Source organism: Quercus robur, chromosome 4 (genome assembly GCF_932294415.1).
Source record: "Quercus robur chromosome 4, dhQueRobu3.1, whole genome shotgun sequence".
In the NCBI taxonomy this organism is placed as follows: Eukaryota; Viridiplantae; Streptophyta; class Magnoliopsida; order Fagales; family Fagaceae; genus Quercus; species Quercus robur.
The window spans coordinates 45,598,459-45,621,564 of NC_065537.1; the positions used below are offsets into that span (position 1 = coordinate 45,598,459).

The window sequence follows — 23,106 nt, forward strand, 5'->3', positions numbered from 1 at the left end:
CGAAATAAAAGCCAACAAAATACATATTTGTAAATCACAACTTTACAGTCATTCATAGGCGGGGATGGGAATCTCTATGTGAGATACCCGTGAGTTGTCCCACCGTGATCATACAGGAGTTCTACTCCAATATGCACAGTTTCGATACCTCTATACCTTGATTTGTTACACAGTTCGAGGTACACGTATCGTAGTCACTTCAGAGCTTATTTCCAAGGTGCTACATGTTCTGAGGGTATCGCATCCTGATTATCCCTTGTGTCCACGTCTGTGGACTGTGTCCAAAGATGAACTTCTGTCTCTCTTTTGTGAGACACCTTCTTCATGGGGTGATTGCCAAAACACCTTATGCTAGGCTTTGCAAAAGGTCCAAGGTTCCTTAATATGGTGATGAATTTTGTTTTCCATCCCTTGTCTCACTATAAGTCCATCACTGAGCCTCGTGCTCGCTTTTTGCTTTCTCTTATTGAGGACCTTACTATAGACTTTCCCTCTCATTTCATTCTGTCCCTTATAGAAGTCTACAAGGATATGACGACCCGTGATAAGCTTTTCTTTCCTTCTGCTATCATGTGGATCATTCGTCATTCTTCTATTTCTTATCCTGAGTCTTCTCACTTCACCGTCATGGGTGTCATTAGCGCGGCGTTTGTTCGACGGAGCAAGGCCCAACTTTGACTGAAGCAGCCACGGACCGAGACGATGACTCTTGTAGTCCCTTTTGCTCCATCCACATCTGCTCCTTCTTTTTCTTCTTCTTTTGTGGGTGGTGTGATGCTAGAGGATGTCATGGTGCAGCTTGAGCACATGGATACTCACCTTAATACACTCACTACTGAGTTGTATTAGGTGAACATCCGTGTTAGTCGTATCGCACGACGATAGGCTCACATGGGTGGCTTCACCACGTCTCCATCTCCCTCCCCTTCTCTAGAGGCTTCTGAGGATAAGGACGCTGATGATGATGGTGATGCGAATGAGGATGCTAGCTCTTCGTGTGATGAAGAGATGACAGCTTTTCAGTGACTTGCCCTTTGTCATTCGTGACAAAAAAGGATGAGAGTAGTCATGCACTTAGGAGAGTTAGCATATGATTTTTTTTTTTTTTTTTTTTTTTTTTATAAGGGAGTGTTTATATTTTGAGGGATGTAGTGAGGATTTATATATTTTCTTTTCTTTCTTGTTAGATGCATTATCCTTTTGTTCATTGGTCTTGTGACCATTTTAGTGATAGCAAACATTGTACTTATTTATCTTTTATATATATGATGATGTTGTTGTCATCTCACCTATCTCTCTATGTGTTGTTTCTTTTCTCTCTTTATACATATGTTTCTTTATTGTATGTAATCTTTTATTTCTGTTTCACACTAAGATGCCTTGATGAGTTTTGTTTAAAGTGTTTCAGAAAGACAGGTTATCAAAATCTATCATGCCATGAACTATCTTCTTGCAAAGTTTTTCAAGAGTTTGTGTTAGGATTAGATTTTGTTATACTCAACAAGTTATTATGAGTTTAGTGATTTATGATTTCTCTCATACTCATTTGCTTGTTGTGGTTTTGTCACGGATTGCCAAAGGGGGCAATTGTTAGGACATATGTGGAACTTGTTAGAATATATGTCATGTAGAATTGGCTAATCCTTTGATAAAACGCACTTTACTTGTAATTGGGTAGATCTAAGATGTGTTTAATACTTCAAAGAACAAGAGTTCAAGTCTAGTATTAAAGCCATACAAATTTGTCCAAGAATCAAGTGAAAAAGTGTTGTTCATTAAAGCTCGACCGATAAATCTATTGGGATTTAATGTATAATTCTCGACAGCTTTCGATAGAAGCTATATCTATTGAGAATTATGAAATTCAGATTTTTAGATTTGTTTTTCACGAATATCCAAGTTATTTGTTTAGGGTTTCTTTTCTCACAATCCTAGACATATATAAAGATTATTTTAAGGGTCGTTTAAGGTGATACAACTTAATGCAAAGTGATTATTCACTCAAATTGTGATCGGAGACAATTTGCCCTAGTTCATCTTTCTCTTGTAGAAGCTACTACGTCTTTGCGCCAAGGGTTTTGTAACCAAGGATCTTCTTGATCTTCATCGTCTGGATGAACTGAAGAACTTTGCAGCCAACATCTTTCTCAAGTTGGTGTGTTAGTCACTTGAGAGTGGTGACCTTAAATTCACCAGGTGGGGTTTTGCCTCGGTGGTTTTCCTTATTCGTAAACAAATCACCCGTGTCAAATTTAATTTCCGTTGTATTTAGTTATTTGGTGATTTGTTTGTGCTACCATGCTATTGCATGTAATTGAATCTAATTAATTTCACTTGGCTAAATTAATTGATTAAGTTACCAAAGGGGTCAATACATTTTTGGCCTATCACAATGTCCATCATTTAATAACCATTTTATTTGTTTATATAAAAGGAATCTTTGATATTATATATTGCTTATGGTCCAAATTGATATGTTACTATTCTCAATTTTAAGAGGTATTTTTTTGATAATTCAATAGTTATAATGGGGAGGAAAAATTTGAACCTTGGAAGTGTTAACCAATTGAGTTACAAGGCTCTTGGTAGGTCATTTACTAATATAGTGGCTAAAAATTCATTTATTTGTTGCTTTGGTTCATTATTTGTGAAAAATTATAAACCCTATGTGATTTATTCAATGGAATTATTGAATTTAGTGATAAATCTTACACAATATGAATTAAACCGCGCTGATAAACAGTTAACCACGTATATCAATACCAAATCTAAAGTCGTAAGTATGAACACAATACAAGTAAGGCACAAAATTTGATAACGAAGTGGAAAAATAAAGAACTTTTTTATGGAAATACCACAAGGAAAAAATCTTATAGAAAATTCACTATAGGAAAAGTAGTTAAAATAATCTACTAGCAAAATATTTGTATGGCTAGACTCTATTACAAACTCTGCAAATTCCCTGCTTGCCTTTTAATCGTAGTGACCCCTAAACCTCTACAATCTTGCTAAGCGAATCTTCTCCATGAACTCCTTATTTGTACAAATGAACCTTGAACAAATGATAGGTGAAGTATTGAGTTTATTTCGCATGACCGAGGTTCACTCACTTGAGTGAGGTACCTATATCACTTGAGTAAAGATCCGCCTTTTACTAGAGCAAAATTCTCTAAAATACACTTCTTCAAATTTGCTTTTAAGGCAATTTGTAACGAAATTTTACATGAAATAAAATAAACCCTAATGACATTTTATTTATTTATTATACCAATGTCATGCAGCTCACCAATATTGAAATCCAAACAATTTGGCTTCAACCACTACTGTGCACAGATAAGTGCTTGAAGATAATAGCTACTGTTAGGCTCGGTTCAATTAACGGCAATTTACCAAGAGTCCCTATAAGACTAAAAGAGTATTTAACCTCATTAATTTATTTTAATAAATGATCCGGATTTTACCCTGTGGATACGCAATTCATGTTGGAGTCATTTGTGTGTAACGTTAACCAGCCTAGTTAAAGTTGCGACTTTTTCTGGTTGTTTTATTTTTTATTTATAAATTCTGCATGCTTGTTTTCGCTTACAGTGCATTTTTTTTTTTTTTTTTTTTGTACAAACTACAATTTGTCAGGCTGCATTTTAGAATATCACAAAAGGGTTTGTAGCTCCACTAACATCTTTTAGTGTTTTAAAGAAAAACTTCCAAAAATTCAAATCCACCATTATTATTACTACCGAATTATCAACCAAAAAAAAAAAAAAATTTATAAGCACTCCAAACTCCAAACAATTAGAAATGAAGGACTCCAAAATAGTACATAACAAAAGCATTGTAGCACATCAATTGATTGTGAAATTCACCCATAGTAGAGGCAACTATTTTTACAATTATTCCTGTATTTCATTTCATATAATATTTTTTTATATAACAATTTAATGTTTCAGAAAATTTAGCAAAAGAATCCAAATGCATTTGTTGGTCAAGACAAACTGGCCTTTTTCACAACTGAAATCGCTCCGATATGACAACCTTTGTGGTAAATAACTAAATAAATCTGATAAAATATATAATCGGATCACCACCAAACCAAAGTTCACAGCCATTTTGTGAAAGAATGAAGTCACACTCTTATTCAGTATTTTACATAGCGAATGCATACAATATAATCTACTTTCTTTTGTTCTTTTCACCAACTTTTTCCAACAATAGGTAGACACCTACATGTGATCACCTATAATGCAGGGTAGAAGCATGGCACTGGAAAACGGAGAGTGACTTGTACCACCAAAGCAGAGGTTAATGGCCCTAAGCGATAATGAACTAAGAGCATTCCCATCAGCTCTCTAAAAAAAATGCCATTTTAACACACCAAAAACCCACTTTATCATTTTAGCACATTATTTTACAACATACCATTTATCAGATGTTCTATTCTTCAATTCTATACATTAAAATAATATATTTTCTCAAAACCCAATAATATACAAAAACACAGTCCCGGCAGTCACCACCAACCAAGAACCAAGAACCATCGCAACAACCACCACCACAACAACCACTGCTACAACCACAATCACCGGTCCTCCAACAAATTCCAAATCCAAAAACCTCAACAAAACCCCACCATACACCGATACACAGCAAAACCCGCCACCACCATGCCCAAGCACAGCCCACCACCACCACCCACAGGTAAAACCCACCACCACCAACAAAAATCCACCAGCCGCCACCACCACCCAATACTACTTTTAAAAAAATCTCCAAAATCAACACAAAACTATCCCAAAAAAAAGAGCTTGAAAAAGAACCAACTCACCCATAATCACAATCACATGGAATCCACAACCGAAGGGAAAAAATAAAGAGGGAGATCAGAATCAGAGATCTCCACGGCGATGGTCTCATCGGCAAGGCTAAACTCCACGGCGAGGCCGAACTCCACAGTGACGGCCGATCTCAATGGCAACGGCCTAGGCAGAGAAGACAGAGAAGGAGAGTGACAGGGGAAAAAAAAAAAAAAGATAGAGAAGGCGTGGAGAAAGTGACAGAAAAGAAAAAAGGGGAAAAAAAAAAAGCAAGAAAAAGGGAGAGGTGGAGGTTCTGGAGAAAGAAAGAAGAAGAAAAAAAGAAGGAAAAAGGTGAACTGAGAAGATGAATTAGGCAGAGAAAGAAAGAAGAAAAAGAAAGAGAGAGAAGAAAGAGTCATAAATGAAGAGAGAGAAATAGAATAAAAAAATATTTTTTTTTTTATAGAACATCTGTCCATATCGTTCTAAAAATAGAACGGTACTGTTCACGTGTGCTAAAATTTATAGGATACAGAACACCTCATGAGAAGGATTTTTTGGTGTTTGGTGTGCCAAATGCCAAATATTTGGCATTTGGCACACCTGATGAGGATGCTCTAAGGAAGATGATACGGGCCATTAACCTCTGCTTTGGTGGTACACATCATTTCTCTAAAGGAACCTCTCAGGAACTAAACCACAACTCTCTACAAAAGGAGAGTGATGTGTACCACCAAAGCAGAGGTTAACGGCCCGTATCATCTTCATTATCGCTTAGGTTCATTCAAGTTCTTTCCCTCAAAAAACTTCACCCAAAATTCGTTCAAGATCCTCCGCTCCGTACTTGATGTACTTTTGAGGAATCATTAGACAGCCAATGAAAATGCAATCTATCTGCATGTATTTTGCATAGCTTTGGGTCAAGCCTTCTCTAAATTTTGGAGAGCAAAAGCCACTGTTCACGCAAAATCACCCTTCCAACAGACTTGGCATCTCCATTTTTTTTTTTTAGATTTGCTACAGTAGCACTTCAGGCCTGGAGAGCACTGTAGCAATCACTGTAGGGTATCTGAAGAATATTCACGCTTAAGATAATATCCGGTTGAATAAAAAAATAATTCTTTCTCTCTCATCCCTTTTCTCTTTCGTTCTTCAATCTTCACTCTCTCGTGCTTCTTTATCTCAATGGCTACAATCTAAAACATACCACAATCAAAACAAAAACCCAATCGAAAGATTTGAAACACAAAAAAACATCTTTCTCATAAGCCTAATAAAATTTGAACAATAAAATAAAACTAATCAAACCAGAACCAAAAAAAAAAAAAATCCATGTAGAACGCCGATCTGACCAATATGGTGATTAAGCTGCATGTTCTTAGAAGTGGGGAGGACTCTAATCTTTGTTCTCTGCCAGTGATCTATGCGTGTTTGAAAGGGAATTTGTTTGTGTCAGATTGAGGGAGAGAAATTTGTGTGTGTGTGTAAGAGAAAGAGAACGAAAGAGAGAGGGAGAAGGGGAGAAATGTTCTGGAGATAACTAGAAAGACAAAAGGTCAAACAAAGAGTGAAGATAGATATTGGGGGTAGGTGGACGTGTGTGGAGGAGAAAAAAACAAGAATAAACAAAAGAAAAAAAAAAACGTATGGATGAAAAAAAAAAGGTCTGAAAGAAAGGAAAATAATATAAGGAATAAAAGAAACCAAAATTGAGTAACATTATTATGTTATTTTCACAATAAATTTTAAGTGACATATTATTATTAGTTGATATTGGTGGGTAAAAAAATAATTTAAATAGTGGGTTCAAATTAGAACCAGTAACAACTTTCCACATAAATTTTATTGTGAAAGTATTGCGTAAAATATTGTGAACATAACACTTCTTATTGAAAAATATAGTTGTAAAAAAAGAATAAACAATAAATTAAAAAATAATATTTAAATGAGATAGAGAATCTGTTAGAAAATGTATTTGAAAAAGTGGATAGCTAAAAACTAAATATCACTGTTCATTCTTCAAACAGGCAAAAATTAAACAAAAATTTAGAGAGACTGCTAAAGATATTCTAAGTCATCTGTGGCTCTTACATAGAGCTTTTCTAGGCATTTTAAATATGACCATTTAAAAAATGTGAAGAATGACAACATTCAAGTGTTTCATTTATCCATTACTGTTGTTTGAAAATTTCTAAATAGACCTCATTATTGACTTTGTAATGAACACATCCTGAACAAAACATCTTTTACACATACACATACACGTACACATACACATGCTTGTGTGTGTGTGCTAGCGTGTGTGTGTGTGTGTTACTTCAAGTATGAGAAAACGCACCCAAAACGTTTTACAAAAGATCTGTAGGCAAGCAACAACACTTCCGCAACTGCAAGCCTTAGAGACTCTCGCAACTCAGTGTCAGGAACTGTCCACTGAGATTGCTTTTGATGAAGTTCCTCAAATTGCATATTGATCGTCTTGAACCTGAGAAATCCCACCAGGTCAGAACATTTGTGACAAAAATTACTTGAAAAAAATCCTATAAAGATTTAACTCATTACCAACCTGTCTTTCACCAATGCTCTAGAATCTCCACTACTATTTCCTCCATCACCACCTACTGAACTCCCACCCCCGGACGAGGTTAGGCCTTGGATAGTGAGGCACTGAAGAATCTGCAAAGGAAAAAAGCACCTGCATTTAGCAATATGAAAGCAAGTTCCTTTCCAGATCAATGCTTCAAAGGGAAATAAGAGGCATTAAGCATAATCAGGACAGTTTACATCGAGGGTGTTCTGATTTTCAACCATTAGGACAGCATAAGATGTCGAACTTGAGAGTAAGAACTCAAATTAACTATGATAAAAATACAAAAAAAAATGAGGAATTTTTAAAACACCTTTGGTGTATATGATGAAACTAAATCAAAAGTATTCCGGTTAAGAAGGCATTTATTTGAGTTTGCACTATATTGTTTAAATAGAACTAATATATTGTTTGCCTCATAGAGTACAAGGCAACTCATCCCATAGAAAATGTATCAAAGATATCTGTGATACTATGCTCATATATGTTATGACTTAAGATGGAATTGACAAAAATACACAGATCAATGAGTAGAACAGTGTGAGCTTTATTGTATGCATACAGCCATGCTCATGTCCATCAAATAAAGAAGAAAAGAAACTCTACATACATGTAAGGTTTAGAGTTTAGAGTCTTTAGACATTAAATTGATAGATGGCACTTAAGTGTAAAATGTTGCTCACATGGGTTCAGACCAAAAAATTGTAACACACACACACACACCCCAAATAAAGCAACATGTTTTTAAAGATAAGATGATAAAATTATCTTTCCAGAAACAGGAGATTCAGATGTGGCTTCATTCGGTAGAATGTTACCTTTGCCCAAGCATTCCTTTTGTGTTGATTTGCATGTTGCTGCACAATCCTCCTGTGTCTCTGCACCCAATCATCCCCCAACAAATCCTTGGCCTCTGACCTGAAAACAGATATTAATGAAGCACCAGTATTCACAAGCAAGAAAATCATTCAAGATTTAAAAAAGAATTCTGATAATATGTACATGACATACCTGCGCACAGATCTGACCATATAATGAATATTATTCAAGAGAAATAAATGGTTCAAAGCAGGATCTTTATACTGCTTAGATTTTCCATCCAAATTGGTTTGAAGAGCCTGCATTATTCTCATTGTTACAGAGGCCAACTGCGAACCCGTTTCATCTTTGTTATCAAATTCTAGAAAAAGCTGCTTCAAGGTTGATTGATAGATGTAAAATTTGGTGCATAATCTTAAGTCAATCATTTGATCGAGCTTAGTAGTTAAATCAGACAAAAAAAAAAAAAAAAAAAAAACTGCTCAACTCTCCAAAGGCAAAAAATAATAATAATAATAATAATAATAACCTAACATATAGGATTATGGCAAGATGAAATCTCATAAAAGTATGTGATAATTTGACATATCTGAATTCTTTGTGGGCTAAAGTTCTAGGTCATGGGTCTTTAGTCTAATAGTATGTAATTTCAGTAAATGAGCTTTCATTTAGCATTGTTTAGTTTCTCAAAGTTATTACTTTTCACAGGCCTGGACAGCTTCCAGTTTCAGCCATTTTCTTTCCCTCTTTGCAACCCCAAATTTCTCTCTCTCTCTTTCTCTTTCTTTTCTTCCCACCTATTCCCCCTTTAATGTTTTTCACAGCCCTTCAACAGACTCAATTTTCATCTCTCTTTCAACCCTAAATCAAGCCCTTTCTCCTACCAATTTGAAACCCTTAAACTCCCAGCATTTTGACTACCCACTAGCCACCAAACAGCCCCTGATCATACTTTAGCACACTTTTTTACCCCAATGTTTGATACTATGAGTTCTTCCTATATAAAAATGGTCGCCTGTAAATACCCACCCCAAAAAAAAAAAGCAAAAGAATTGTTGCTTGTAATTCAAGAGTTTTCCTTTCCACGTATTTCTCAAAAACTACCAAAATGGCCCTTCTAAGTCTCCTTTCTAGGATCTTCTAAAAGTATTCCTCACAAGGATTTCTATTGAATTGTTATGTCAGTAAGAGAGAAGCCTCAACCTTATTTTAAGGCAGCAGCACCTCCCAACAAATTAGAACATGAAGCAAAGTCTGAGACAGCTAAAAATTAAAAGGAAGAGAACAAATATAAACAGATAGAATAGAAAATAAAGATATAAACAATGAAAGATACTAATATAAAGACACATTTTTATTTTTCATAGGTGGATACATGTGAAGTCACTACGGCTTTAATGGCTCAATCATCAACAACTAGAACAAAGTAGAATGTATGAAACTAGATTTTACCCTGCCACAAAGAATGGGATTATAGGAATAGCAAGAATGGTTAGCTGAACTTGCTCAAACAGAAACTTCACATAGTTAATGACATAGCTTGTCAAAGGATGGATAGTTCCATCCAAGACAACAATTTTAGTTGCATCCTTTTCAACAGCTTCTTCAAAATCTCCAAAGGTCTCCTGAGTTGTCTGAGCGAGCCGTTTTGTCAAACCAAATGCGGAATCTCTTATTTCATTGCAAGCCTTACCTTTGAAAATCATTTCAATCTGCACATAAATCCAGTTACCTAAGTTAATAAACTGATTTGTAGCACTATTGAAATATATGATTGCATACAAAGGGCAACTGCTAATTAAGCATAAGAATCTGTTATACCTTGAAATCATTTACAAGTGAAATAAAAGGTAGATATTATGTACAAATGAGGAGATAAAATGATTTCATCAAATATAATCACATACCCAGAATTAGGGTAATGTAGAAACCATACCGTTCTATATAGGACCAAAACAAATGGGAAGCTTGTAGGATGATTTCAAAATTAAAAATTATTTGAAATTTTGAATTGATATCTTTAAAAGATTGATAGGTAGCACCAAAGAATAAAAGGCTATCTGCAAAATTTATCTGCTTCTCCTGCCCTCCAAAAATTGTCAATTTCTTTCTTTAATTAAAAGAAACGCATTTTTAATTTTTTAGGAATAATTTATATAATCAAAGAAAAGCAGCAGTCTAAAGAACCTAGTAAATACGTCACATTTTAAGCAAAATTTATCCACCTCATATTGAATAACCTAGTAAATACAAGAAGTTTCTTTAAGAGGGATTCTTTGAAAACTATGAATGGATTACAATCAAAATGAGAGGCATTCTATGAATTATACAATAGAATGGATACCACTAGCTCCAAGGATGCTAGACTTTTCAAAAAACAATCTCAAAAACAAAATTTTCAGCTCCATCCAAAATAAAATGAAATAATTATGAATTGTCCCACCTAGCCTTGTCATCTACCCTAGTCCTAATGAGTCATAAGCAGCAATCTTAGTGTAGGTTTTTATGGATTAGTAATATCAACTATACCTTTGAGTGAAGCTCCCGCATTATCTCATACATGTCCAAAAGTACAAATAACTTCTCTGGTGATCTTTTGCTCTTGGCAATTGCATCCCTAAAACTAAGTAGCACTGAAACACTGCTTGCAGTGACCTCACCAAAACATTGATCCCTGAGAGAATCATAGCCTTCAAATATTTGATCACAAACTATTCGCTCTCTAGTATAAAGCAATTTGACCTATTCATGCATAACCATATATTTAGAACATGAAAACTACCAAATTTGGTCAAATTCCAAACAAGTACTTACAGCAATACACATGAAATGAATCCAATTCCCGATTTTGGCCTCCAAAACCTCCCATTGCATCTTCTGAACATCCTCTTTGCTAAGTTTTTCAACTCCCAATTTTCGGAGGCTTTCTTCTAGAACTGAAGAACGAGTATCCCTAAGCAATACAAAAGAGTACTTGTTGAACATCTTGATACTTAAACTTAAAAATAACATATGTGTGTGTGTATAATATAACAACAAAACCTTAAGTCTCAAAATTATGGATTCCACTAGGGATCTTCAATAGACTTATTTGGGTTGAACACATGTATTCATCTCTATCATTCTACGCTATTCAAAATCATATTTCTTTATCACTTTCTTAATTAACATGTCCTTATATTATTACTTTCTCCAATGTTATGTGTACATCCAATTATACGCTATATATATTAGAATGCATATGTCATATTGGATTAGATCAATGAGGGAAAATAACAATGAATACATATGTCAATTATCTACGCATCATCTCTGTGAATAATCCAAAACCATTAGAAGAGAATTGTAAATATTGGGTACAACAGTTTACTAGCAAGCTTTAATATTAATGATATAATGACAATGCCAATGAAGGTCCATGTAAACAACATGGGAATTGCAAATTGGATTAGATTTAATAATCCTAATATATACACAACCTTCTACTGCTAAACAAACTTAGATTTCCCAATACGAACTTAGCTGAGAATGGTCTACAATTCTCAAATTGTTATCACAGAGTCCTAGTAGTTTATTCCCCTTTTCTGGATTACATATTATATTATTAGATACTCTAAATTCAGAGTCCTTGTAATCCGTAAGAATCCTATTAGGTAGTTTCTCAAGTAAGGTTAATGGAATTTAGAGTAAGAAGATGATTTCCTTGCTTTATCTTCTCTACTCCTTGTTCTACTTTTTTTTTTTTTTTTTTTTTTTTTTTTTTTTTTTTTTTTAATTCTTATGAAAATTCTCTCTCTCTCTCTCTCTCTCTCTCTCTCTCTCTCTCTCTCTATATATATATATATATATATTTTAAAAATAAACATAAGTCATGCTTCCATAAAAGAATGAATCCATAACCTCACACTCCATCTTTTGTTTATGGAAGAAGAGATGTCATTTGGTCTAAAGACCATTCGATGTAGAACAAAGAGATTTAGGGGGATTTTTTTAATAAAATAACTATAAAAGCCAAACAATATTATTAGTTAGTTAAGATTTGAAACTATTTTAGTATCTAAAGACTTGAGGACGTGAGACTCGATTTTTCTGTAGCAAATCGAGTTTGAAAGACTCAATTTCCATTGGAACTCGACTCTCAAATACTTGATTTCCCTCTGGAAAACACGCCCAGAAATCACAGCAACACAGAAACCCAGAAATCGCATCACAGCGACCCAGAAATCACAGCAACGCAGTCCAGAAAACACCAACGCAGGAAGAAATCGTGAGTAGCGCAGAAACCCAAAAATTGCATCACAGCAACGCAGAAATCACAGCAACATAGCCCAGAAAACACCAACGCAGGAAGAAATTGTGATTTTTGGGTTTGGATTTTTGATTTGGGTTTGGGATTTTGAGAAATGGATTTAGATGGAGAAGGAAGAAGGGATTTAGATGAAATGGATTTTTGGGGGCTTGGAAGAAGGGAAGAAGATGGTGAACAGGATTTGAAATGGAGAAAGAAGGGAAGAAGATGGTGAACAGGACCTGAAATGGAGAAAAAAGAATGGAGGAAGAAGATACACAGAAATCGAGTCTCTTAAACTCGATTTGGTACAGTAAAATCGAGTCTTACAGACTCAAGTCGCTAGATACCAAATTTGTTTCAAACCTTGGCTAACTAATAATATGGTTTGGCTTTTATAGTTATTTTATAAAAAAATCTGATTTAGGGCCTGTTGGTTTCAAAAAGTGGTGCATTCACTTTTTATTTTCTTTATTCTATATTCAAATCCTGAATTTGAATATAGAAAAAGCACTTCTTTTCACATTTGGTAGTATTTGATAAGTTGTTTTGAATACATAATTTGGGTATAAAATACATAACACCTAGGTATGGTCATTGTTTTTTATTTCAAAAAAAAAAAAAAAAAAGTAACTTCTCTCACTTACACACACTCACATCACTCAAAAAAAGTAACTTTGTGTTTTCACAATATTTATGAATATGCCATTGTATTCATATTTATAGAAAACAAAAATGCTGAAAAGTTGTTTTCAGTTTTTGTATTCAAATCCAATTTTTAGGATACTAAAAATGAGAACTAAGTACAAATGCTAAAGCCAAATCAGTTTTTTAGTGGTAGGTCCCACTGAAAAAATGAGTATAGAATATTGCACTTTTTTTAGCTAACCAAACAGATCCCTAATGCTAAAGTTGGAGCACAAAATTCTTAAAGGGTGTTGCAGGAAAAACAAAATTGAACAGAGCGAAAGAAAGATAAAGATAAGGATAAACCTAGGAATCAGCACTGAGATAGCATCTTGCTCTCAGATAGTCACATATTAGATATATGACAGAATTGTAATAAGATGGACATTAATTTTGAAGTGCCATAGGGAGTTTGGTATTCAAAGTTCAAGGTGGTCTACACCTAATATTGCTAAAATGTTTTGCATTGCATGGCTTGTGGAACCAAAGTACAATACCTTTTTCCTTGTCTTACCCATTTTTAAAATAAAAGGCTCCATTTAAAAAAAAAAAAAAGAAATTATTCCACATCTGAAAGCATCAATATTTGTGCACTCAAAACTAAGCAACAATGATCCAGGGAAAAAGAAAGTTTCAAACTTCAACTGCACCATTACAACCTAAATAGTGGTGATAGCAGACAGCAGAGTTGTAAAGATATAAACACTGAGAAGCATTTTTTTTTTTGGATAGGTAAAAGAAATTTTTTAATGGAAGAAGAGAAGCACACAAACTGTTCCTATGATACGCAGGACATGTACCAACAGAAACAAAACATTAAGTAAAAGAACACAAATCTAAAAATTCCCAAAAAGAGGGGATATAAGGATTGCTCAATGTAGTCATCCAATCAAACAAAGTAAGCAAGAAAAACTGTTTCAGTTCAATGATGGAATGTTCCCCATTGAAAGTTCTAAGATTATGTTCTCACGAAATGGTCCACATGATGCATTGTGGAATTGCTCCCCAAATAACTATTGCCCAACACCTGCCGCCCACCCCTCTATTCCAACAAGCTAGTAGATCCACTACTTGCTTAGGCATCACCTAAGAATCCCTAAAGAGGCTAAACACAAACGTCCACGAATTATGTGCATAAGAGCATGCAATATCTGTTGACAATATAAATATTCCTCATTATCGAAAGTGAGAATCTTTACCCTGTCCAAATAAAATATGCCACTCCAAAAGGAACTTTCACCTCCAAATACTGGCGAAAATGGCCAACTGGCCTTAAAAACCAAACTATCTAGTTAGTAGGCGAGACTTAGAAACATATTTCGTTAATAGCATCTCGAGCCTCAGAGGCTCGATTTTGGTCTCAAAATCGATCCTTTAAGCCTCGATTTTCTTGTGTGATCTGGCCTGTACACGGTGGAATGGTCCAGCTGGAAATCGAGTCTCTTAGACTCGATTTCCACGTGAAAATCGAGTTTCTAAGACTCGATTTCTAGCTGGAAAACGAGTCTCAAAAACTCGATTTTTGAGTACAGTTCTCTTGCTTTATTCGTGTCTGATGTCTGGTCATGTCAAGTCCACAGCTCCAGGAGTCAGCCTTTGCAGTTTGCACATGCTCACTCATTGTAGGTTACATTTAGTTGTCTGGCTTATAGGTACACACATGCTGCTTTTTACTTTTCTCTTTCTCCTGTAGGGTTAGAGGAAGTAAGATTAGAGCCTGACTGCACTGAGCGCTAAGTTCTTATAGGAGCAACATTTATCAAATTTGAAAAAGAGACCCACATCCTTCCTCTCACTCATTTTCATTTCAGCATAAACTTCAACTCACCCCACATCCTCATGTCAGGTAAGGTTTCTCAATCTCTCTAATTGTTAGTTTCATATATAAATATAATATATATATATATATTATTAGGTTTTTTTATGGGTATGTGTATCATGATTAATTTTTTTTGTTTGGTTTGATATTGTTTTTTATATTTTTGATAGAATGATTTGAAGGTTTGTAATGGGGTGAGTTGTGTGTTTAGTTTTTTTTTTTTTTTTTTAGTATAATTAATGATTTTTTATTTTTTATTTTATTTTGGAAACAAATGATAATGATTGGGTGTGTTTGTATGTGAATATGCAAATGTGGGGTTTGTAAGAAGTTATATTTGGTAGTGTATATATTTGCTAGGATTTTATGCAAAGTAAAAAATATATTTAGGTATATATTTGTATTGTTAGGCTTTTATCATGACTAATTTTGCAAGTTAGTGTATATAATTTGCTAGGATTTATACAAAGTAAAAAATATTGTAGATATATATTTGTTTTGTTAGGCTTTTATCATGACTATTTTTGCAAGTTAATGTATATTTGCTAGGATTTTATAACAAGTAAAAAATATTGTAGATATATATTTGTATTGTTAGGCTTTTATCATGACTATTTTTGCAAGTTAATGTATATATTTGCTAGGATTTTATAACAAGTAAAAAATATTGTAGATATATATTTGTATTGCTAGGCTTTTATCATGGCTATTTTTCTTGTTGTTGGGTTTGATATTTTTATTTATATTAGTTAGAGCTGAGTTGAAATTTTGTAATGGGGGTGAGTTTTGTTTTTAGTTTTTTTATTTGTTTGAGTACGAAATGATAATGATTGAGTGTGTTTGTATGTGATGTGGGGTGAGTATATGCAATTGTGGGGTGAGAATTTGTGATTTTTGTACTTTGAGTAGATAGAAAAGGTTTTGTAATTGATGTTAAATGAAAGAAAAAAATATGTCGCTAACATATTATACTTGACTCTTTAATAGGTTCACAACATCTGAAGAATATTGATATAAATGTATACTACGGTGGACCTCTTAACAATCCTGGGGGGATTGAGGGATTTCCATTTACAGGGCCGGGTATCCAATGCTACCCCATGATGATACGTCGTAAGTTGAAGACGTTGATTGATTTGAAGTTGAAAATAATGGACGAATTGAATTTGAACTCTGCTTGGTATGACATCAAGATTATTTATCGTTACCCACAAGAAGTCCTACATGAACGGATAAATTACGGGTATATGGCGATTAAAGAAGACAAACATGTGAAGATGATGTTTAATAGGATCCAGAAAATGCCCCAAGTAAATGCTGCTGAGTTGTACATAAGTTCAGAGCCGCTTGCGGAAGTTGATACTGAGATGGTGCAACAAACAACTACGTCTTTACAATTTACAGCCCTTGATGATGGATGCACTGCAATGGGAGGGTATACAATGGGAGATTATATGCTCCCATCTCAAGATCATGTTGTAAATACTGGTGAAACCCTCCATTGTCAAGAGACACATTTAGAGGAGGATGACGAAGACGAAGACTATGTTGAAGACGAAGACGAAGACGAAGATCATGCTATGAATGATGGTGAAAGTATTGATGGTGTGGATGAGTACGAAGAGAGGATTGAACGAGGTGACCTTGAGAACGATGTGGATGACCATGAAGTCGTTCCCCATTTTGAAGAGGAAAATATGGAGTTCCATGATGAAGATGATGCAGACGATGATATTGGCATCCAGCGTGATACAAATACGACCACTGGCTACAGACCTCCTGCCGACTCATTCTACGCAAATACTTGGGAAAATATGTTTGATCCTTCACGTCTATTAGAACCATTTGTTTGTACTTGGCAAGATGGGATGCATTTTTGTAAAGGGTTGACTTTTGCAAATAAATCGGCGGTGAAACGTGCATTGACAATATACGCAGCAAATGATAATAGAAATTTTATAACCCGGAGGTCGAACACCACAAAATTGTGCGTCGCATGCGTTGATGACAACTGCAAGTGGTATGTTGGGGCATTCATGAAGAATAAACTTAATGGTCTGTGGGTGGTCACGTCTTATGTGGGTCCACATACTTGTATACCCTTTGGCCTGCAAAGAGACGGTAGAATGATGAATTCTAATTTTGTTGCATCAGAAATTGTGGAAAAATTGCGACAAAATCACACTGCTCGTATTGATGAGCTCTGGGAGATCATACGTACTAAATATAATCATGAGCTTTCTTACTATAAAGTATGGGACGCAAAACAAAAGGCAATTGCTAAGATATTTGGGGATTGGGAGGAGTCTTACCAAAGGTTGCGGAAATTGTTGTTGGCATACTTGGATCAGGACTCAGGTACCAAGTACAGCTATCACACCATACCTAGGCCATACGAAGGTATTGTGGTACTTCATTATGTATATTGGGCATTCGCTCCATACATTGCTGCATTCAAATATTGCAGGCCAGTGATCAGTATTGATGGGACTCATTTGTATGGTAAATACAAAGGGGTGTTGATGATTGCAATGACAACTGATGCTAACCAAAAGGTTTTGCCTCTCGCTTTTGCTGTTGTAGACAAGGAGTCAGGGCCTAGTTGGGGTTGGTTTTTAGAGTGTGTTAGGACTTCCATAGAGCATGTCATACCTAAGGATGGCATTTGCATTATTTCTGACCGACATAAAGGTATCAAATGCGCCATTCGAGAGTGGCCTATAGGTGAGGACGGAAGAGAACAGGTATATCATCGATATTGCCTTCGACATGTTGCTAGCAAATTCAACACAAAATTTAAGGACCCGACTTTAAAGGCATTGGCCTTGAAAGCTGGATATGCAACTCATGAAGCAAAATTCACGTCCATAATGCAAACCATTAAGGAGGCCGAGATTAATTTACTGAGGGGTGTAGACCCTACTGATCGCCACATCCTACGCTACATGCCTTACACATATCTAATGAGTGAGGATGTTGATAAATGGACCCAGTCACAGGATGGTGGAAGACGTTACGGGGCAATGACAACCAATATCTCTGAGTGTTTTAATGGGGTACTTAAAGGTGCCCGCGGTTTGCCCATTGCTGCAATGGTTGAGTTCATATGGTCCAAACTTGTTGCATATTTCTACGATCGACATGAAAAAATTCTTTCTGATCTCTCTCAAGGTAAGGTGTGGAGTGATTATGCAATGAAGATCTATAACAAAAATGAGCAGAAAACTGCAGGACACACTCTGAGGAATTTTAATCATGAAATTGGTGTATATCAAGTGGTTACCCCGTATAACGATCATAGAGGTGGAGGGGGAAACCACAGTCATGAAGTGCACGTAATTGAGCAAACATGTGGTTGTGGGAAGTGGCAAAACTTGAAGATCCCTTGTTCACATGCAATTAAAGTTCTTAAAGGTCTGCACCTCGATGCGACCAGCTATATTGACCCATGTTACAGTTTGAACAACGCCATTCAGACATATTCACATCATTTTGTGGTGCCAAAATCAGAGTCATTGTGGAGGGATGTTCGCGGACCACGGTGGGTGCCTAACCCACATCTGTTGCGGGGCAAAGGTCGTCCTGTGAAGTCAAGATTAAGGAATGAAATGGATGGGATACAACGAGAACGGGGAAGCCGGAGGGAAGATCCGGACTTGAGGGAGATTTAACCAAGGCAACGATGTGGAGTGTGTCATCAAGAGGGGCATAACCGCAGATGCTGTCCCAATTCCCATGGGGCTTCGACAAGTGGTAGTGCTGCAAACTAGGCAAGTGTTGTCACTGTTTTTATATAATATGCTCAGAATGTCATTTGGTTGTTGTTCTTCACATTTGGAAACTAACAACTGTACCTTCGTGGTTGTCAGGCGAGTGGAGACTGGATTTTTGAATGGCATTGTACGTGGGACTTGTGGTTATGTTTGGTATGGACAAGTGCAGCAAATTCTATGTAGACTATGTTGTATCAGTATGGAAATGTTATAGGTGACTATGTAGAGTATGTTGTATCAGTATGGACAAGTGTTAGACGACTATGTAGACTATGTTGTATTGACTTAGTTTGTATTTTGTTTATTGCTAAATATTGTGCTAATTGAACATTTGTTATTTATTGTACTCGTTACATTAATTGCGTTGTGCAGCTTTTGCCTGTAATGCAATGATATGGCATTGGCAATGTAGCTACTACTTTGCCAACTTCAACCACAGCGGCCTTGTTTGAACCAATGATAATGTATTGACTGTTTTTGTGTGCTAAGGGCAACTAAAATGCCCATGAATAGTAACTGTTTGAATCCAATTATTTGCATCTGATGTACTCTCTCCTTGACTGGTGATTATGCTTGTATCTACTTCTTTACCGCTGACCATGTGATGTGTTCTGGATATCTTTTACTATTGTAGGGGACGGGACAAAAGTAATTCTGGTTTACACCTACAGGATTGCAAAACAAATGGAAAAAAAAAAAAAAATACTTCCCAGTGGAAATCGAGTTTTAGAAACTCGATTTCCATTTGGGTGGCATTATCGCAAATAAATGACACTAACCAATTTACAAAAATGCCACATTCAACGGAAATCGAGTTTCTAAAACTCGATTTCCACTGGGAAGTTTGCTCTCACACTTCCCCCTAAAAAATTTTGCTCTCGGGTTGGCAGAAAATCCCCCAGTGGAAATCGAGTTTCTAAAACTCGATTTCCATTGAAGTGGCATTTTTGTAAATTGCTTAGTGTCATTTATTTGCGATAATGCCACACAAATGGAAATCGAGTTTTAGAAACTCGATTTCCAATGGGAAGTTTTTTTTTTTTTTTTTCATTTGTTTTGCATTCCTGTAATTGAAGTGGCATTTTTGTAAATATCTTACTGGAAATCGAGTTTTAGAAACTCGATTTCCACTGGGAAGTTTTTTTTTTTTTTTTTTTTTTTTTCATTTTTTTGCATTCCTGTAATTGAAGTGGCATTTTTGTAAATGTTTCAGTGGAAATCGAGTTTTAGAAACTCGATTTCCACTGGGAAGTTTTTTTTTTTTTTTTTTTCATTTTTTTGCATTCCTGTAATTGAAGTGGCATTTTTGTAAATGTTTCGGTGGAAATCGAGTTTTAGAAACTCGATTTCCACTGGGAAGTTTTTTTTTTTTTTTTTTCATTTGTTTTGCATTCCTGTAATTGAAGTGGCATTTTTGTAAATGTTTCAGTGGAAATCGAGTTTTAGAAACTCGATTTCCACTGGGAAGTTTTTTTTTTTTTTTTTTCATTTGTTTTGCATTCCTGTAATTGAAGTGGCATTTTTGTAAATATTTTACTGGAAATCGAGTTTCTAAAACTCGATTTCCACTGGGAAGTTTTTTTTTTTTTTTTCATTTGTTTTGCATTCCTGTAGGTGTAAACCAGAAACTCGATTCAAAGGGTTGTATTCGGTAATCACCTATCTAGACTAGTTCTAAGAGCATCAAAAACGTGAATGTAGTACATTAAAAACAAAATGTATTGCATTTTGAAATTATTAAATATAACATTATTATAAAATACACCAAGAACATTACTGTCCAACTTTGTAAATGCCCAGCATACAATCTCATAATATAAATCTTGTAATACAAATTTGTACAGAGCAAACCTTTCCAGTAATACAAATCTCATAATATAAACCTTGTCATACAATCTCGCTCCTTGCCACACGTTGATGATTGCATGCAGACCAAGAGGTGCAGTAATTATATATGACACATCAGGGTGTTCTTTTGCAGCTAACGAAGGAATATCCTATAAAGTGACACAAAGCATTTTTATTAAAAAAAAAAAAAAATCAATCTAGTCACCAATTCTGTACAGTATATCTATAATCAAGGCACCAGAGGAAAGTAAGCCGAGCTACCTGATGCCAGTGTCGTCCAAGGAAGAGAAAAAATGGGCTTACAATCACATGATCTGCACCTTGTTCAATGCAAGAAAAAAATGCATCTCTTATCGATGGTTCTGCCAGCTCCTACCCATATCAAAGATATTTCAATAAATGAGAAGCCGTTTGCGCAGAAATAAAACCATGACAAAAGCAACATAGTATGATGTCCACCCAAAAAGGAAAGAAAACCAAGCAGCAGCGCTACACGCACTAAAAACTAACCTAAATCATCAAGGCAGTACTGATCAACACAAGGTTTGATCCCACCAGTCCCCAAAGCAACCAGATAGAGCCCGAAGAAGAAGACCATGTACCGAGCTGGAGTAGCTGACGGGCATACAGTCCCCATTTGGTCCACTTATCGATTGAATACACCTACCCGACTTCTTATGATACACCTCCATTTTCGTGGACCTCAGAGGTAGGGTCCAAGGAAACTAATGAAAAGGCTGACGAGGTTCTAAAGTTGGATATCTTGGACGGTTGGACTCCAGAAAATCATTATCGATGGTCTAAACCTAGAAATGTTTAACACTTAGATTCAGTCCATCGATAGTGATTTTCTGGCGTCCAACAGTCCAAGATATCCAACTTTAGAACCTCGTAGCCTTTTCATCAGTTTCCTTGGACCCTACGTACAGAGCAAAGTTCAAAAATAGATATGGTCCTGATAAACAACATAATCATACAACACATTTTCAAACTCCCCAACTTCATGAGGCTTAGCCCCTCTAAATGTTGTTAAGAAGCAATATGTTTATAAAATAAGTGTAATTGAAATGAGAATGTTAAGATGAATAAATGAAAAAAATAAGATAGAATATGAAATGAGGAAATTCGCTTAAAAATTGGATGGCCTTTATTAATAAAAAGATGGGAGGGAGTCATGTGAAATGGTTTGGTCATATGCCAAGTAGAGCAATTAATGCACCAATAAAAAATAGAGTTTGATTCTAGTCAATGGAACGAAAAAGGTAGAGGAAGTCCTAAACTTTTACTAATAAAATTAGCAAAACAGCACTTGCCAATTAAAGATGTAACAAAAACTATGATTTCGGATATAATAGAATGAAAGAATACGTTTTGAACTTGATTAATATGTCGAGTTTCCATAACCAAACCCAAATATTTGGAGCTAAGTGTTGGTTCTTATTGCTGTCATCCTCCAATAATATTTGAATAACCCGCATGTGCACTAGCAAACCCACCACAACCACATGTACACAAATTCTATTAATATGATCGTATATTTGAATAACCCTCCAATTAACATGATCATGAGTTCTCCTAACACCAAACCCACCACAACCGCATGTACACAAATTCAGCAATTTGTCCTACATCATATATGAAACACCTTTTTAAACAATTTGCTGATAGTATATTGGACCAAGATTGTGATTATATCAATTATAAATCTTAAACATGTTATCAAAACAATCAAAAACTAAATGACATTATAATAAAGGAATCAAGGATAGTGAGACATGATTACATTTTACATACACACACACACACACCCTAAAAAATACACTTACGCTATATATATATTCATCACTTGACACAGATTTTAGCAGGATTATGACTTAATTTGTTGGGGTATTGTCTAGAAATATGCATACACCAACCAGAATACAAACATTTGAAAATTTTGAGGGGTCAAGTGGTATTTTCCTCGAGAACTACTTGTAAATATAATTATATCACAATGGGAAATAAATAATAAATTTTGCAAATTTTGGGAGGGCAATGGCACCCCACTGCATTTGACAATTGTATATTATCTGCAAAGTCAGACATTTGTATATTATCTGCAGCGTCTGTGGCATGCATATTAACTGTGTGAGAACCAATAATCTTAACTTGATAGGTATGTTCAAGGTTTTGAATTAGTGAGCATCAGAACCCAAAAGGTACAAGCATGAAAAAATATAACCAAAAAATAAGTACTCACAGCTTTACAGCATGTATAAAGATACTTCCACCAGATCCTCCTCCACCTTTTGGTCCTCCATCCCCACCTTCTGCTGTTACATATCCATTTAAATATAGAATTTCTTTCACAAGAAGCTTCACACGTCCTCCACCATTCCCTCCAAATGGGTTTTCAGCAGACGTGCCGCCACCCTTGCTCCTATAACTCCAGGGCTCAGACAAAGATGACCAAGCATAAACATCACCACCCCAAAAACTCGTCAAGTTAT

General features: G+C 35.4%; 1 pseudogene; it reads right to left on the reverse strand.

The window, feature by feature from the left end:
• Window positions 1-5,472: 5,472 nt before the first annotated feature.
• Window positions 5,473-11,184, reverse strand: LOC126721979 (exocyst complex component EXO70A1-like; annotated as a pseudogene).
• Between the last annotated feature and the right edge of the window lie 11,922 nt (window positions 11,185-23,106).